This window comes from Muntiacus reevesi, chromosome 2, assembly GCF_963930625.1.
Source record: "Muntiacus reevesi chromosome 2, mMunRee1.1, whole genome shotgun sequence".
Taxonomy (NCBI): domain Eukaryota; kingdom Metazoa; phylum Chordata; class Mammalia; order Artiodactyla; family Cervidae; genus Muntiacus; species Muntiacus reevesi.
This window is the reverse complement of record NC_089250.1, coordinates 231,853,637-231,868,615: the sequence shown is the minus strand read 5'-3', so window position 1 is coordinate 231,868,615 and position 14,979 is coordinate 231,853,637. Positions and strand designations below refer to the sequence as shown.

The window sequence follows — 14,979 nt, the reverse complement described above, 5'->3', positions numbered from 1 at the left end:
AGCCCCAGCCGACCTCCCCCACACCCCCTGAAACCACAGTCTGACTTCCGGAGCCGCCAACACAGGGGCTCAGGAGCCCCTCCCCACGGCTGTCTCCTGAGCCCAAGTGCCCCCGTTCTTAGCCCACCCCTTCCCTCCACAGACTGGTCTTCCAGAGCCAGGCTCCCCTGGGCACAGGCAGTCGCCGCGATGACCCAGGTCCACGGCAGCCACATGCGACCCCCCCTCCCCAAACCCAAGCCTCCCCTGGGATCTTCCCCAAGGGCGCCTCACACCTGTCTGCCACCCCGTGGACAATGAGCTCCATCCTACTCACCCCTGGCCAACACACTCCTCCACTGCGTCCTGAGGCCCTCTGTGGCTGTGAGATTTGACTTATTTCAGTTCCCCAAACAAGCCCCACCCTTCTGTCTCCAGGCTCAGGCAGCCTAAGAGCGCTGCCTACCTCTCCACCCTGCCAGCTCCCTCCGCCTGGCAAACTCCTGCCCGCCCTGCAGAGCCGGGCTGAGCGGCCCCCGCCTCCAGGAGTGCTGCCCAATGCGGACTCGGGGCCTGCGCTTCCCACCACAGCACAGAAATCCTGGCCTGTCACTGCCTCTCCCAAGGCCGATGCCTGGCCACACACTGCCCCACTCTCAGGACCCAACACTGCCTGGCACACAGGAGACACTCAGACTCCAAACTCACGAACTGAGTCAAAAACAGCTGGCCCTGAACCGCGGAGCCTGGGCCCCGATCCAGGTGTCACTAGCCTTCTCTGTATGAGCTTTGGCGGGTCACCTGCCTCTCAGGTCTCCCGATTCTCAGCTGAGGGACGGGAACAAACACACTCCCCTGGCAGTGAAATGACCTAATGGCTATACAAACTCCTTATACTATCCAGAAACTTCTCACGGGGAAGGGGGCTGACCTTGCGGTGCGGTTTCTACCCCAGCCCAAGGCCCCCGCACTGCCATCCAACAGGTGCTCTCTGGGCTCCTGCCCACAGCAGGTACCATGGGAGGTGCTGGAGCTCCAACAAACACGATGGGTGCAGGGTCCCTGGTGAGCCCACGCTGCAGGGAGGGGAGAGACTAGACGTGGGTCACACAAGCCCCACGAGACGAAGAAATGCCAGGGTGGACACGGGCCCAGCTTCAGGCCAGGCAACTGTGGACCCAGGAAAGCCTGGTGGTCAAGAGGCACAAGCTCTGAGACCAAACGAGCGAGAACCCCAGCTCCCCATCAGAGGGGCTGGGTGACCTAAGGCACGTTAATAACCTCTCTGGGCCTCGATTTCCTCCTGTGCAGGATGGACATGTGACGGTACCTAAGGCCCAGGGGCTTGACCCAGAGGCTGGCACCCAGGGAGTGCTGTTACGTGGGGCCAGCCCGACCAGCTCCACACAAGAGGGGTGGGGGAGAGAGAGAGAGAGAGAGAGAGAGAGAGAGAGAGAGAGAGAGAGAGAGAGAGAGAGAGATGGGCCTTGCAGGGCAGGAACGCAGCTGGGGACTAGGGTGCCTGCGACAAAGACCTCACAACAAAGCCTCACTTGCCCTCAGCCCCCAAAAGGTAGCTCCTCTCTTCTCTCACTCCCCTGCCAGAAAGCAGACTGGCAAAGAGATCCCAGAGTGCCAGCCCCTGTCCCAGGCCTGCCTGGGAGGCGCCAAGGTACCCCTTCCCCAGGGAACCTGAGCAGTGGCTCCAGAGAGTCTGGGTGTTTCAAAACAAGACGCCTCCCCATTAGGCCAGGACCCCATTAAAGTAATGCCTCCAGCCAACTTCAAAGGGCTTCTCCTCCCAGAGCCAGATGGGGGCTCGAAGGAGAGGCCGAGGAGTAGGGCTCGGGGAGCAGGGATGGGCAGACCTGGGGGTCCCTGGCCCGCATGGCAGGGAGGTGGGTGGGAGGCAGAGTCAAACTGACTACTGCAGAGATGGGGAGCCTGAAGCAGGAAGAGGGACTAGCCAGCCCAAACCCACAGCCGCTGCTGAGCATGGCCAGGGGAAACGTGCCTCCAGCACAGCTTGGCCCGGGGAAGCACACCAGTATCTGGGCCTGTTTGCCCCCCGTTTAGGGAGGGGCTGCACCCCAGGATCCTGACCCTCTCCCCACTAGGCCAACCAGTGATGCCAGGAGCCCCGGACTCAAGTTGGCTGCACCTGAGGTGGTGAGCTAAGCCACTTACAAGTGCAAGGAGGCCCAGATTCTGAAGACAGAGGCCTTCACCCGGCCCTCTGGGTCCCGAAGATAGGGGTGGCACCACTGCTGGCATCTCCCCTGGGGGCCTCCTGATGCCTGAAAGCCAGGCCCGCTACGCTGCTCCCCACCCACAAGTGGTACAAGCTCCCCTGGGTCATGGGCACCCCCACCATCACCCCCCCAACCCAGCGCAGCAGAAGGCGAGAGGAGGTGGGCCTGGGGGCCAGGATCCCGTCTGAGGACCAGGGGACCCGCAACAAAGGCCTCAGTTTGTTCCTTTTCCATCCATCACGCCTGCGGGGTAACTTCCGTCATGGTCCAGGGGGTGGGCGGGCAGAGGTGCAAAGAGGAGCAGGGAGCAAGGGGAGGTGCTCCTGGTGCTCCCGTCTTCTCCTGACCCCCAAGGACCCCTGAAGCGGGGAGGGGTGAGAGGCAAGAAGGGGGTTGAAGAGGGGACACACTCTAAGCAGAGGCGGCTGCGGCCGCTGCCCGGGTCAGGGGCAGGCCCAGGGTTTAGCAGACAGAACTAGAGATGGGGGCAAGGATGGCGGGGGCGGTGGGCAAAAGCCAGGAGAAAGGGGTTGAACGCACACGGGACAGGAGGAATTGACCGATCTGTGTGTTAGGGGAACGCAGGAACCCCACGGGCCTCTTCTCCAGGCCCAAGGTCAGCCGTCCCACCCCTTCCTCACCCAGGGTGGGCTCCAGTCTATCCCCCAACACAGCCCTCAGTGCTCAGAAAACGCCAATGAAGCAAGACCATCAAAGAGATCAGCAGACGGAGGGAGAAAGGACCACCCCAGGCATCACCGGGAGAAGGGTCACCAAAGAGGTGACTTTCGGCCAACTTTTGGTGGAAAGGTGAATTTCCACAAAGAGGGCTCATTCAGCCCACCCCTGCCCAAGGCTCGCGCCCCGCCCCACCCTGAGACCTCGTCCTTCCAGAGGCCCGCAGTGGGTGGGGGTGTGGGGAAAGGGGCACGTGGGGAGCAGAGGTGCCGCGGCCCCCAGGCCTGCGCCGGGGATTGGGCAAGGCCCCGGCCGTGACGGAGCCCCTTGTGAAATCCGTGGGCCCTGGCAGGTTGAGCCGGATGTTGATGGCTGTCAGGTGGGCACCGGGCCCCCCTCTTTGGAAGGTGACTGCAGGAGGAGCCACAGGTGGGCGAGCGAAGACTCCACAAGTGAGCTTGGGCTGGGAGGGCGGGGGCAGAGCTGGTGGGCCCCTCGGGCAGCGGAAGGGGGCTCGCCCCTGCCAGGAGCACCGAGGCCTGAGTTTGCTGGTCTCGGATGCCTGGGAAGCATTTTCAGGCCTTTAAGTTCACCAGGAGCCTGCCGGGGTGCTGCCATTTTACAGAGGAGAAAACTGAGAAACCCAGAGACTGTGACTACCCCAAGGGCTACAGGGAGGCCCCTCAGCGACACCCTTCAGCCGGCCCTGCCCAGCGCCCCCTCCCCTCCCAGGTTCCCTTCTCCAAGGATGTGCACCCTCCCACCCAAGGCCGGACGGGCGAGAGAGCCTCAAACACAGCTGCATGACAGTAACAACGACAAACACCTCCGCGTGGGCAGCGGCTCCTCTGTGCCAGCCGCACCATGTACAGCCCTTCCTTTAATTCTACAACTACCCAGCACGTTGGGTACCGTGAGTGACCCGTTTCATAGATGCAAGAAACTAGCTCAATCCCCTGCTCATCTGGCACATGGCCAGGAGAAGGCGGAGGGGGGACTGAACCCAGGCCTTAATCCAGCTCTGCCTGGAGGCAGGGGGCTGGACCCAATGGGCTCCAGAAGACCCTGCTTCTCTGGTTGCTGTTCCGATACCAAGGCCTCACTCACTGAGCCAAACCAACTCCCAGCTCTTAGCTACTGAGGTCGTTTTAAGGAAAGGAAACGCCGTTGGCACTTCCCACTCATCCCTAAGACCTGACCCCACCAAAGGCTGGACGTGGCCACACTGACTCGGAGACCCTGCCTGGGGTGACCCTTCTGCCGGCTTCCTCAGAGAGCCTGACATTCCCAGCCGAGTTAAGCAGCGACCTCAGCCTAGGCACTGGGACGTGGACAACTGCCTTTAGCTCAGTGTAAACATGCCCGCGGCAGGAGGAGAGAGGTGAGGGACAGGCCGCCGGCCACCCCTTGATGACCCAGCAGTGCTGGGATGGCAAGTCATGGAAAATGCCAAGGGCTGGGTCACGCACCTCCCCACGGAGGCAGGACGCCGGTGTGCGCCCAAGAATATGAGCCCTGCTGGGGCAAGAGCCCTGACGCAGCCCCGGCCACCCCGAGGTGGGGGCAGACAAGATCCTCCGCCAGGAAGGCTCGGCCCCACCGGCCCTCCAAAGCCAATCGGAGCCTGGACACCTGCGCTCCCCCCAGCAGCCCCTCCAAAGATGAGGTGCAGCATCCCGACCCCCACGCCAGGCCTCAAATGTGGCAAGCTCTCCCTGAGAGGCAGCGCACACGAATGGATGCCCTGGGGACCGACTCCCCATGTGAGCCGGAACCAGACCTCAGGCTTCCCCTCCACAAACCAGGGGGACAGACAACACTACCACACAGGGTGGCAGGGGTTGGAGGGGGTGGGTAGGCAGGGAATGCGTTAAACCAATAATTACAAACTGTAAAGGGGGCGCACGTCCCCAAAGCAACATCAAGTCGGGCCTCTGTCTCCTCTGGAAAAGCACCTTCGACTTTTTGGAAGCCCCGTTTTTGCTCCCAAGTCCCACTGCACCAGCCCCCATCCCCAAAGGGCCGACAGGAAGCCTGGCTGTCCCCAGACCCACTGCTGGCAAAGAGACCCCACGACTGCCCTTCACCCCGTACCCCCACCCCTGGGAAAACAGTCACCAGCAAACAGTCACTTGTTTTCAGTGAGTTGCCCCTGGAGACTCCCCCACGAAGTTCACACCTTCCCCGCGGAGGGCAGAGGCCGTACAACCTGAGAGTCCTCCTCCTCCACAGCCGGAGCCGTAGGAAAACTCCAGGAAGCCCAGGGCCCATCTGGAGGGGGGAGGCCCGCAGCCGGGTCAGAAAGGAGGGCGCTCGGATGAGCCTTCCAGACTCCGCACCCCCTGGACGCCCACGCTTCCTGTGGAGCCAATCCCACCACACTTCCTCTTAAGTCTCCCCGTTTCGTTTCTGTGTCTTCTTTAGCCCTGTCCAAGCCAAAAATACATGCATGAAGTCACAGGTCCTATTTACAGATTTTTTTTTTTCCTCTTTTCTGAGATACATTAAAGCGAACACCTACATTTTAAGCACGTTCACCCACATGGCTAAAACCATCTGAGGAGCAGGGCCCCCACCCTGAGAAACGGGAGTCTAGTCACCCCTCACGTCGTCCCCTTTGCGTGTCTGTGGCGGAGAGAGCCGGTGAAGGCCCGTGGTCACAGAGCTATTGCAGGCAAAGCCAGCCTGGGCTGCGGCCGGCCGTCCAGGCCTTGGGGCCAGGGGGTCTGTCTCCTGGAGGTCCCAGGGCTCCGCTTTCTCTCCCCCTCCCTGTCCCCTCCCTTAAGGGCTGGCCAGGGGCAGGAAGCCCGCAGGGCCCGCTGTCCTCACCCCCATGTGATGACGCGGACAAGAGACGCTTGCTTTTGTCTGTGCACGTCTGTGCATGTTTGGATGAATGAGCAGAAAGAACCAGAAGGACCCACTCCCCAAGGTCCACACTGGGAGTCCCGGAGCTTTGGGCTGAGAGGACTTGGAGGGAAAGAGAGACTGTTCCATCCATTTTCTTGAGGCATCTTGGTTCTTTGTCTCTTGGGCATGCGTCATTTTCAGAGTGTGGTTTGGGTTTATTTCTTTTTTTTTTTAATCTAACAAAATGAATTCATTTGCTCTTCCACCGCTCACTTTGACTTTCACTAACAAAAGTAAAGTGTACTTGTAAATGTACAACGACAGCCTTGAAAAGCAATGTGGACAGCTGAGAGTCTGTGGCTCACGGCAGTCTAGCTGGACCGAGACAAGTGACCACCACCACGGTCGTAACAGAAGCTTCTCGTCAGGCTGAGACATGTCAGAGGCCCTGTCCAGGAGCCCCCACACCTGGCCATCCAAAGCCTCCCCGACCTGCAGTCCAGCCCGTGTCCATCCACACCCCAGCCAGGCCTGCCGGGTGGGGAGGGGTGCTGCCCAGGGGGCCCCAGGCCTCTAGGACAGATGGCGCCCCATCCCCTCGGCCCTCTTTACCTGGCTTTCCTCCAGGGGCCCCCCAGCAGCTGGGCCAGGGGCAGAGCCTGCTCGGAGGTGGCCGTCGCCTGCCGCTCCTTGGCCAGCGTCCAGACTCGCACACGTGAAGGCTCCTTCCACCGGCTACCTAATGAGAATGAGTCACATCTGGACCCACAACTTCCTGCTCTGGCGGTGGGAGCGACAGAAAGGCCAACGCTGAACCCTCAGTTCAGCGCCTCTCGGGGTGTGCAGGGCGGGGGCCCCCTCTCCCCGTCACAGCAAGAGTCCTCGCTGGAGTGGGGGGAGCCATCAGGCCAGGCTCCTGGCTCCAATGACCTCATGGAAACTGGAAGCTTCAAACTGGAACCATTTTCATAAAGTAAAAATAAAACAAGCACCCAAAGCCTGCATTAGAAGCCCAGCACCTTAATGAGCAATTCGAAGCAACAGAAGCCTGCCACGGAGCCTCTTCCTGGCTCTGCCTCTCACACAGGGCCCTGAGCCTCAGTTTCCCCACCCACACATCGAGGGGGCCACATCCCTCTCTGAGAGGGGATGGCCCAAGAGGTCAAAGGTCTCCAGTCTGGCTTGCCGCCTCTCCATCTCACAGCCGCCCCTCCCCACCCCCCAACCGGCTTGGAATCCCTATTCCAAAGAGTTTTCAAAGAAGCTCAGCACTCCTGCATCCCTGGAAGCCACGAATTGAGCTCCAGTTTCCTCTTCCACTGCAGGCCTCAGCTTCCCTTCTGGAATGGTGGGGTGCTCAGCAGTGTGGCAGGAGATAGGAAGGGCGCAGGGCACAGAGACGGCCCCTAACGGAGGGGGAAGCACCTCCTGGTCCGCAGGGAGTCCCCTGAACATGTGACACGGGGACCTGGGGTCATTGTCTACCTTGTATCCTGACAGTAAACCCTATTGTTCGGTAACAAAGAAGGGTGTGCTAAGTCGCGTCAGTCATACCTGACTCTTTGCAACCCCATGGACTGTTGCCCACCAGGTTCCCCGGTCCAAGGGATTCTCCGGGCAAGAATACTGGAGTGGGCTGTCATTTCCTCCTCCAGACAAGAGAATGCAGCCCAATTTTCCCAGCCTCACCCTCCCGCTCCTTCCCCAAAGGAGGCAGTCTTCCCTGCTTCCCTGCCAGCCTGCTGCACCTGGAGGAGCCCCAGTCACTGGTCACTCGGCACCCCACACCTCACCCCAACTGCGAGGTCCCAGCAGGCAGGACCTGGGGTCAGCATTTAAACACTACTGTGTACTGGGCACCAGGCCCAGCCTCGGGAGGAGGTCCTGCTGTCATGCCCATTCTGTAGACAGAAAACTGAGACTCAGAGAGGCGACTCTCTTGCCCAAGCACACACAGCTGAAAAAAAACAACAACAATGGGAAGAGCCAGAATTACTCCACGCCCGGTGCTTTCAATCACGCACATCAGGACCCTCCCTGGAGACAGGCTGCTCCTGCTGGAGAAACTCCCCCCAAGGAGGGGCAGCTGTGGGCTTCCTCAGCCTCGGGCAGGGGAGGCTGGTTTCTGGCACAGCCCGCCCCTCTCCGTTCACTCTGCAACACCCCCCGCTTCCTCCCTGTGGGCAGGACCCCGCTGGGGTGCTGGGGACACAAGCCAGACATGCACACAGCCCCCTGCCAGGCAAGCTCCGGGCTGAGATGTGCCCACCGATGACGCGGCACAAAGATCTGGGAGGGCATCCTTGAAGGCGAGAAGCCGAGACGCGCGGTCCAGAGCTCCAGGGAGAGAGACCTCACCCGCCGAGAGGAGGAAGAGGCCCACGACAGGGCGTCTCGGGCCAGGGAGACGGCCTAGCCAGTGCCTGGCTGGTGAGTGGGAACCCCCAGCCCCCACACGAGAGAGTGGCAAGGCCGTGAAAGGGTGGGCAAGACGGAATAAAACTGCAGCGAAAACAAGCAGACACGGTTGGCAGTCGGCCAAGGGACAAATAACGCTGAGCGTTGAGCAAACAGTTTGGCCCCATCTGACAAACCCAGATGTCAAGCCCTTCCCCCTAGGGAAGAAACCCCACAGCACCCCAGGCAGATGTCTGAGAGGGAGTGCAGACATGGAGACCATCCACACGCCAGTCACCACACCCCAGAGGAGCCCTGGGAAGGGTCCGAGCAATCAGGCTGGTGATTCACTCTCATGACAGTCCTTTTTCCCATGAATATGAGATGAAGAGGCTGAGAGCTCTGCAATCAGAGTCCCCATCAAGGGACCTTGGCCCAGTAACATTACCTTGGCCCATCGTAAAGTCAGGATGATGTCATCCAACTCCGTGGGAGTCTGTGAAGGTTAAGTGAGAAACATGTGTAGTGCACACACTAAGTGCTCAATTATAGCTGAAGACGAGGAAGGCCAGACTGAGGGTGTTCTCTACATCCTAGCTCTACTGCATGTCTGCCCTGGTCAAAGACCTTCCATGGCTTCTCGGTATCTCCTGAGTCAAATCCTGGCTCCTCCTCTTGACCCACACCCATGCCTGGCCCAAGTCATCTCTCAAGCCTGATCTCCCGTGACCCCACGATCCAGCTGCCTCACCCTGCCATGCCCTGGCTCAGGCCCTTCTGCCACTTGGGGTTAAAATGCTACTCATCCTGCCAAGACAAGGACAAATGCTACCTTTCCGGAAGCAATGTCCCATCGTCACCTCCTCTGGACCACAGGGCTCTCCTTAGAGGATACACACTGTCACATTCCTTCCATAGCTTCCACGTCCAGTAACAGCTTCCTGTTCCTACAGGGAGTCAGCCCTTCAGGGGTGGGCTTCTGGTCTGTGTCCACTGGGGAATGGGCAGGTGAGTCAAAATGCTCAATTCTGGAACTTTTGTAGGAACTCAATGGAAGAAAAAAAAAAAAGATGCTCTCATTTCACTAGGCTGGGAGAATAAGGGTTGGAAGCTGCGGGCGTCACGGTGGTAGGCAGCCCCAGTGCCCCTTGCCTCCTGGTGTCCACGCCCTGGCATGCTGCCCTCCCACATTACCTGGGTGACCAACAAAACACTGCAGACATCACATGCTTGCCTTCTGAAGTCATGAAAGATACTGCGGCTTCCACCTTGCTCCCTCTGGGATTAACCACTCTAGGGGAAGCCAGCCAGCATGTCGTGAGGACCCTCGAGCAGTCCTGTGGTGAGAAAGGAGGACTCCTGCCCACAGCCAGCATCGACCTGCCACCCACGTGACTGAGCCACCTCGGAAGCGCATCCTCCAGCCCCCGTCAAGACTGGACTGATTCGCTGTCATTGCAGCACCCCTACCTGATCGGGAGTGACGGGGGGTAAGGGGTCACCTCTTCTCTTCCAGCAGATCACCGCCCCCCTCACCCCCAACACTAGGTACTCAAGAGGCCTTTGTGGCATTTCTGCCAAACTGATCTGGCCCCGGAGTCTTCTAACAAGAATGCAGAGCAGAAAGAACAGAACCCACTCTGTGCAGACAGCAGCACTCACTCGCCTGGAGGACAGAGCAGCCCGGCCCAGTACTGGCATCAGATCTGCCGGCCACCCCTCCTTCAGGCCCTCAGCTCTTCCACGCTCTGGGCCAGGGGGACCGAAGTGAGATCCCCAAGGAGACAGCCTTGCTGGGACAGGCACAAGCTTGTGGTCCTGTCACTCACCCTCCTCCCAGATGGGACTTTTCACACTGCTGGGTTGGGGACTGGGGGGGTTGCATTCCAGTGCAGAGACTCACCTCCGGCGCCTCTGCCTTCATCTCTTCTCGGTTGACTGCAGACTCAGAGATGTGCTAAGACCCCTTCCCTGCCCAGGCAGGAAACATGGAGATGCTCTGGCTCCCTCCTTCACTTACATCCTCCAAGTTACAAGATGGAACAAGGGCCCTCACTCCTAATCAGTGGTGGTCCAAAGGGTTGACTTGGGGTGAGCCACCAAACCACTCCAAAAAAAACACATGTGCTAAGAAGTAAACAGCATCTTTGCTCCCAAAGTCAGCTCCCTGAGCCACTGTCCCGCCTGTGTAGAGATCTAAACAGCTGCTGCTTGTCCCAGGTCCAATGCCAGACAAGGAAAGATGAACAACCCTGCATCCTATTGGTGGCACAGCCTACCAGAAGGCAGGGGGCTGGCTCCCATGACCCCACCCCACCCCCCACCCCACCCCCCGGCCCCAGCCCCAGCCTCTGCCAGGCCTCCGGGACAGGACTCTGGACAAGGAAAGGGGTAGGCCAGGTCACAGTGTGTTGAGCAATTGCAGAGAATCCTAAAAGAACAGATGTGAAAGCAACTGCCCTGCCAACCAAAAGTCCTTATTTCCTTTGAAAAACTTGGCAGCTGGGCTACACCCGCGGCCGCCTGTCCTTCCCCACACCCTGCCTGGTGTGAACCACTGAGCAACAGGGAGAAAGACCATGTCCCTCCCCAAATCCTGGGGAGGAAGTTATGGAGATGCCACAAGGTGAAAACAGACCCACGGGTAATGTTCCACCTTTCATTTAACAGTATCACAGATGCACATACGTGCGTGTGTGTGTCTGTATTTTTTTTTTAACACAAGAAAGTCTGAAAGGATATACTCCAAATCTTAGGAGTTATCACTAGGTGATAAAATTCAGCACAGTTTTAATTTCATACTTTTCTTGTTTATGCCTGTTTTCCAATTTTCTCTAATAAAAATATACTACTCATGTAATTAAAAGATTCATAGGGAAAAGCAACTACTATGGGAAAAAAGCAGGAATAAGGAAAAACAATGGCCTGAGACTGGAAGTTCTCCACTCACTCAGCACCACCTGTAACCAGGTGAAAAGGGAAGGTTTTTATGATAATGAAAAATACTACTATCTCAAAGCCATTGAAGATTACAAAAAGAATTGTCCCAGACAATTGTCCCAGACAATGCAAGCCTCCCAGCAGAAGTTTGCAACCCCCTCTCCAATGTGCTCTTGCGGGGTCAGCGGGGCGGGGTGGGCGTGTGCTGTAAGTCACTCAGTCATGTCCAACTCTTTGTGACCCCATGGACTGTAGCCCACCAGGCTCCTCTGTCCATGGGATTCTCCAGGCAAGAACACTGGAGTGGGTTGCCATTTCCTACTCAGGGGTGGGGGTAGTTGAAGCTAAAGTAGATCAAGGCTGGAGACACAACTATCAATTTATAGGAGGTTTGGTGGATAAAGAATATGTTGATCATTATAGAGAGCTCAAAAAAGCAGAACATCTGGCACAACAGAGAGAATGAATGAATATCAATATTACAGATGAAAGAAGACTTGAGAAAGATATCAATCCATTAAAGATATCCCATTACGTAGACCTCACTTGAATTCTGATTTTAAAAACTAAAATTTTTTCTAATTTTATTTTTGACCTGTATGAAACAATTGGAAACCTGAACACAATACACTGATGGGATAGCTATAATTTTAAAGAATATTAAGTTTTAGATGTGGAGATAATACTGTGTTGTTTTTTTTCCTTTTTTTTATACCTCCTCTTTCAGGAATATAAATAAGAATACTTCCTCAGCATGCAGGTTCTGTTCCAGATCACTGCAATAAACAAATATGTCAACAAGGTGAGTCACACAAGTTTTTTGGTTTTCTAGTGCATATAAATGTTATGTTTACACTAGACTGTAGTCTAAGTGTGGAACAGCATTATATCTAAGAAACGTACATACCTTAATTTTAAAATACGTTATTGCTAAAAAATGCAGACCATCACCTGACAAGACAAGGTGGCCACAAGCCTTCAATTTGTTTAAAAAAAAAAAGAAAGAAAGAAAAACACACACAGAGAATTTACCTACAAAGCACAATAAAAGGAGGGATGGCTGTATCACCATTTTCACAGATGAAGCGATATGAGGTCTGGAAGGGGGAAGTGTGTGGGAGCAGAGATGACTCCAGGGTGGCCCAGAGCTGGAAGCCGTGGCATCTAGGGGCTGAGTATGTGTGGGCAGGCATGCTATTCTGTCTTCCTTCGTGGGTGTTTCGTTTTTCCATAATGAAATGCTGAAACACGGTCACTGTCAGAGCTCTGGCATCTGCTCTCTCATCTGAGTCTCACTCAGAGCAGGTATCATTTCCAGCCCCTTCCTACAGATGAAAAATGTCCCCCCGCCCCCAGGGAGTCTCAGAGCTGGAAACACAGAAGCAGTCTCAGCCCAGCTCCCTGGAAGGGGGTGGGGGAGAGCTCGCTACCCGATCCCCCAAATCATAAAGACGCACTCCTGACCTGACCCCTGAGCATGGGCACAGACGACCCCAGGCCCCTCTTCGGAAGCAGAACAGGCTGCAGGGTTGCAGGCGCCACCACCATGGACCAGCCCGGCGCGCAGGCCACCTTCTTCCCCTCCACCTCCACCCGCCTCCCCCATCAGGAGCTTAAAGGCTTCCAGTGCCAGCCTGGACGGCGGCACCTTAACCCCTCTCCTGGCAAAGCCCTCCAGTGGGCGCCCCTCCCTGTCTCATCCTCTGACCGCAAAGCAGTTCATGGAGGAGGGGGGCACTCCTGGTGCCCAAGACCTCCACGCCCCCAGACAGAGCCCTACCGCAAACCTGCATCCAGCCTTCAAGGTGAGAAGTGGACCCGTCTTAATTCACCCTACAGAAAAGAATCCCTAATGTGTACAAAGACTTAGCTATGGGCTCCTTAGCGCAGAGATCTAACTGCAGAACTACTGCAGAAAACCTAAGTGTCTGGCAAGAGGGGGGCTGAGAAAACCAGTCAGGGATCCTACTATACCAATTGCTGGGATGAGCCCAGTACGTCTCTGGGAAACCCAACACCTCTACTCCCAAAGCCAGGAAGTAAGTGAGACACAGTAAGAAACGTGATACTCATATTTCTTCTTCTAGTCACATGTTAAAAAAAAAACAAAAACCAAGAAATCATCTGGAAAGACTACACCAGTGCACTAATGGGTTACATTAATGAGTACAGATTCTGGTTTATCTCCCCCACTTAACTGCTTAGGTTTTTCTGCTTTTTAATAATAAATGAGTATTACTTCTGTAATTAACACAAAATCCAAGCCATCTGAAAATAAGAAATGAGCTGATCCTCTCATCCTCCCCAGGAACACAGCTCAGAGTCCTGGCCCAGGAGGCAGGAGCTGCCTGGCTGTGTGGGGCTCCCCCTCAAAGTCACCCTGCCTCTCTGAGCCTCAGTTTCCCCATCAGGAAACCCCAACCCCACCAGGTGAGCCCCTCCCGCCTGGCCACGGGGCCTGTCCCCTCCTCTGTGAGATTGGGGACAGTAAGGCACACCCACAAGCCACAGGAACAACACCTGTCCAGCCTGCTCGCCCCACTGTCTGTGGCCCAGGGCCCTCACTCCCAGCCGTTGTTCATTCCTCTGCCTCTTGGGAAGCAGGGGCATCAGAGGCCAAACATGGCGTGAAACAGTCCTCACGACCATATCCCCAGACTCCCACCTGCTCGAGGCTGACTTGCCAGTCTGCAATCCTCTGACTGCCCTTCATGGGGGCAGTACAGCCCCATTTTACAGAGGAAGACCCAGAGACTTAGAGAAGAGAAATAATCACCCACCTACATACACCAAACCAAGATGAAGACTGCACCCCGGGGGCCCTTCTGGGAGTTCCTCCTACACCCCCACCTCATGGGGTATCAGCAAACCACTCTGTACCCCTTCTGAAGAGCCAGGAGCACTGCTGAGGCTGCAGGCAGGACGGAGGGGAGACTAGGAACTTGGCAGGACACAGCAGGCGGGAGCTACGAACCTTCAGGCTCCTCCTGCGCCTGCCTGCAGCCCCCGGCCTCTCCCCACACACCTGGCAGGCGGTCAAGTATAGGCCGGGCCAAGGAGGTGCCATGCTGCACCCACTGCATGGGGGACGGGTCGGGGAGGGGAGAACCCGGAGCGGGGCATCAGGAGGGAGGGGAAGAGCCCAGCCTCCAGGCCTGGCACCCTGGGATCAGAGGTACGCTGGCACTCCCCTCAGACAGCAAACTCAGAGCCGCCACAGGCCAGACGGACATCAACCAGTGAGGCAGGTTGGCTGGCTGGGCACCAGGGCGAACGGGAAGCTCTGTGTGAGGACCGTCTGCTGCCAAGCTTCACCCAGTAGCTGCCCCAGAGGAGTGTGGCCAATGTTGCAAGCCTTCTGAGTTATCAAAGGAAGTCAGAAATCTGGGTTCTTACAGAAACAGACTCACAGACCTGGAAAACAAACTTACAATTCCCAAAGAGAAGAGGGGGTGGGTAAATCAGGGATATCGGATTAACGGGGCATTTCCCTGGTGGCTCAGTCGGTAGAAGAACCTGCCTGCAATGCAGGAGACCACCTGCAATGCAGGAGATTTGGGTTCAATCCCCGGGTCAGGAAGATCCTCTGGAGAAGGAAATGGCAACCCACACTAGTATTCTTGCCTGGAGAATCCCAAGGACTGAGGAGCCTGGCGGGCTGCAGTCCATGGGGTTGCAAAGAGTTGGACATGAATCAACAACTTCATTTTGTTTGTTTGTTTGTTTTAGGATTAACAGATATACCCTACTATATATAAAATAGATAAGCAAGGATTTTCCACATAGCATGGGGAACTATATTCAATATCTAGTAATAATCTGAAAAATAAATACATATTAAAATTTATATATATAACTACAAATATATTATATATATATAACT

At 56.6% G+C, this 14,979-nt stretch overlaps 1 protein-coding gene across 9 annotated transcripts in view; it reads right to left on the bottom strand.

The window, feature by feature from the left end:
- The window catches only part of ADCY7 (adenylate cyclase 7), a 61,857-nt gene that overhangs the window by 41,805 nt on the left and 5,073 nt on the right, over positions 1–14,979 (bottom strand). For 2 of the 9 annotated variants that reach the window (XM_065925298.1, XM_065925301.1), the window contains exon 1: positions 6,372–6,393. The exons of 3 other annotated variants lie outside the window; for them this stretch is intronic. The gene's annotated coding sequence lies outside the window, so the exon portion shown is untranslated. Of the gene's footprint in view, positions 1–316; positions 454–5,088; positions 5,111–6,371; positions 6,394–10,059; positions 10,290–14,979 lie in introns of those variants that run through there. 4 more of the 9 variants (XM_065925299.1, XM_065925302.1, XM_065925295.1 and 1 more) reach the window with 3 other exon arrangements.